The sequence below is a fragment of the Austrofundulus limnaeus genome, unplaced genomic scaffold, assembly GCF_001266775.1.
Source record: "Austrofundulus limnaeus strain Quisiro unplaced genomic scaffold, Austrofundulus_limnaeus-1.0 Scaffold146, whole genome shotgun sequence".
NCBI classification, from domain to species: domain Eukaryota; kingdom Metazoa; phylum Chordata; class Actinopteri; order Cyprinodontiformes; family Rivulidae; genus Austrofundulus; species Austrofundulus limnaeus.
The window spans coordinates 767,257-771,293 of record NW_013952548.1 but is presented as its reverse complement, the minus strand read 5'-3'; positions in this window follow the sequence as shown (position 1 = coordinate 771,293).

Here is a 4,037-nt window from a genome sequence, read left to right as displayed (position 1 = left end):
GTTTTAACCTCTCTTGCATTCATCATGCTGACACATACTATTTGGAAATTAGTTTTTCCATTAAAAAAAGAAATAATAATAATGGGCAAAGATGGTTACACATTTTTCACACTTAGAAACTTCTTTTCGTTCACAATAAATTTTGTATTTCGACCCTTGCTTCTAAAACACCAGCCTTATCCTCAGTAGAATATTGTCTTTTTGTCATAAATATTACAAAGGAGAATTCAAAACATTGCCCCATTAACATTTAATGTGCAACAGTGTGCTTTTAGCATTCACTTCTTTCCTGTAATTATTTCTGTTTATAATTGAAGGAAGTACTAGTAGGCTGACTAACAGTGTGAGACATTTTGCTTTTCCTGCTCACCTCATTAAGTGCCCTCAGAAAATAATGAAATAAGGCTTCAAAGCGCAGGAGAGAAAGTCGCTGTCCTTTCCGTCTCAGTGTGAGGGTGTTGCATGTAYGTAGTTGCGGATCTTCTAACAAGAGCATTCTGCCACTGGTCCTTACCACACAAAGTGGGAAGTCATCCGGCAAGCAGTGCAGATGGCGACTTCAGGTCCCTGAGGGGGTCATTACGATGGGGATGAGCTGCTCAAAAGCAGTGCATGATGGACAACGGAGTGACAAGACACGATGTAGGGGGTAAAAGATAAATTGGAATGTGCTCATTTGAAATGAATCAGCGCTCTCTYAAAGAAYAAAGTTTTGACTTTTTTTTAAAACTTGACAATATCAGCTAATCTGTGGGGAAAAAAAAMCTATTGTCACACTAAAAATAAATATGAACTGACACCCTGAATGGTAACAATAAGAAAAATAACAACATAGAATCTGCAAAACACAGTTAAAAAAAAGAGAAAATAAAATGTCAAGTCAACACCTCATATTTCTTTATTAATGTCAGCTGGAATTGTATTTTTGTCCATATTGTATTCATAATATTCAGCAAAAGAAAATTTGACCGTTATTCATAGAGTATTTGCATGCTGTTATTAAATCTAATATTTTTATTTTTTATTACTGGCTGCTTTGCTGCTTTGTGCCTACCTTGGCAGCYGCCCCACAGGTTTCCATCTACTGGAGTACGCTTTTGAAACGAAGGCCAATTTGGAGCAGTTTTGTCAGTAATTATTATTTTTCATTGGCGTGGTGTAATAAACCTGGACATTAGCCTTGGGTGTTTTCTGTCAAAGAACTCGTGCAGGTGTGAAATTGTGATAGGTTGGAGATGCCAATAATGACTATGCAACTATTAAAAAAAGAAAAGAAAAGAAAAAGAAAACTGAGAACCCCTGCACCTGAATGAAACTCTTTATAGGCTGCCATGCAAACATTACGTCTGTAGTTATAGCGTTCATAAAACTGTCTCCATACACAGACTTACATGTCTTGTCTTATTTTAAAACGCTTGAATATCACTGACCCGTTTAATAATTTAACCATGCGAAAGGTTTGCATTTATAACCCAGTAATTATTTATCTGACAGAATTGATTCTTAAACGTTGGCTGAAAAAAAAAAAGGGTAAATGGAGTGGCACAATTAACAGTTTAGGCAATGCTGATATTGCAGATGAAAAGGAGATGCAGGGAAATAATTTAGCACTTTCCTTACTTTAGCAATCAGTCAGTGTTGGTATCAAGATGTAATTTATAAAATGTATGTTCAGACAGGGATTTTTTTAAGTTTGCAGGCCTGTGTTAAATATTCATCGTTTAATCTCATCTATGCTCATTTTTCTCATCGTAGGCTCTGGGTAGCTCTCTCAGGGGAAACTTCTSGTTTTGGCAAGACTTGCAGAAAGACATAAATGTTTGGTATATTCCTGATTTTCTTAGAAACAGTCCCTGAAATCTTGTTAATATGCAGATGCTATTTCAACTACAATGGACAGATTGTGGGGTTTTTTTTGCCTAAAGAAAAGGGTTATGCTTTCAGCATGCTAACTTATTAGTTGGATCGTAATTATTTCAAATCTCCCAAATGACTCATATAGAGATTTTAGAAAATAAGTCAGATTTAATCACCAGTGTGTGTGTGTGGGGTGGCGGGTATGTATGTGTGCTTTCTTCATTAAAAACACAATAAATATTTATTTCACCAGAGCAGAGATTATAATTAGTCACTGGAAGCTTGTACATGAATAACACGCCATTTAACATGACTGTGACACATATAGCTCTTTGCTATATGCTGCTTGGAGCTTGTCAGAGGAAAATTACTGTTTAATCATGTTCATTTTAAAACTTTGTTATGCAGTTTATCAATATTTTATACAAAAAAAATATTAAATAAAAGAAACATTTACAGCATGGCCTTCTTCTATGGCTCACATCTCGAATGTGCCTCCTGGGCATGTGCAAAACAAACAGGTAATTAAGATATAACAGCGATCCCTTCTAGGAAAACCATGCCTCAAGAGCTCTGGCAGAAAGAAATGCAATCAACATTTTCCATTTGATTTACAGTTTCAAATGAACCTATTTACATATATAAATCTTATTGCTGAAAAGTATTTCCTTCCAGCATCAAAGTGTATTTGTTTCATTGACTTGCAGCCTGTTGCCCCGTCGACCTTTAAGGCCTGTCAGATTACACAGTAGATATTCTGGCCTGTGGTGATTTGGAGCTGAACTGAGTCATGGGGTTTTAGTAAAAGGAGATTGCTTTGTGAGGTCAGGGACAGTGTGCGTCTCCTTGATGCAGCGTGGCTGACATTTTACCATTTCAAAACTGAAACATCTGAGGAACTACAGTACTTTTCTGCATGTTGTAGATTCAACGAATACAGCTAGAATTAGACAAACATAAAGTCTAAATTGATAGATAAGATATGTAAAAAGTCAAAGATGAGGGCAGTGAAGTCTTGAAGTTTTAATGGGAGTATTGTTTATCTTATCTTAAACAGATATKTTTCAAATACATTTGATGTAGCAATTTGAGGCATTGATTATCCGTGCTTCATAACTACTTTTGTTCAATCTAATTAAAACAATATGATTTTTGTATTAAATTATAGGAGCATTTTGATTTTAGTAACTATCATCTAATGTTTGTTTCTATATTTTATTCTGACTATCATTGCCTTATCACAGGTGTCCAATACTGCAAATAGGAAATAGTGGTCAAGAAAACAAACAAACAAAAAAAAAACTGGATTGGGCTTTACTGTCCTATAGCACAAATAATTTTCCAGATTTCCAGATTTCCTTTCTTGCTTAGAGAATTGGGTTGGAATACAGGGCAGAGCTTTAGAATGGTTCAGATCCTGTTTAACAGAGAGAAGTTTGTGTGTCTGTGTTGGATCGGCTGAGTCTTCTCCAGCACCTTTCACATGTGGAGTACCTCAAGGTTCTATTCTTGGACTTCTTCTTTTTTTTTTACTCTACCTGCTTCCACTGGGTGCCATTCTTAGAAAATATGACATTGCTTTCTATTTCTATGTTCCAATGGACCAGCAGAAATTAAGCATTGGATGTCTAGAAATTTTCTGCATTTTAATGACAAAAAGACAGAGGTTCTATTTTTKGGGCGTTGTGAGAGATGTAAACCTGATGTTGACCTGGCGTCACTAAACCAGTATAAGTGAAGGCACGTGTTGCAATGAACCTCAATGTAAGGCGGATTGCAGCCTTAAACTTGATGCACAGGTTAGCTCTGTTGTCAAATCTATTTTTTATTTTTTTAATCTAATAATCTTAGATAATATCACCATTAATACTATTTATTTAAAAAATACACTTAAAGGTTTCTTAATGATCTGTTTCAGATCTTAGCCTCCTCTAAAAGATAAATATTTTACTTAAAATGAAATGTTTTCATTGAGTTTCATCAAATTATTCTTTTTTACAGTACAAATACAAATCAAGATGTGATAGCTGAAACAATTGTTGAAACCTCAAGGTTAAAAATATGACTAACAGAATTTCTTTCAGCTCCCCACTTTGGTGAGGCTGAGACATGGCCCTGATCGAGTGACAGATTGTCCCAGAGAAGGAAGAGAATTTTTTTTCTTTTAAATGTTTAAATGT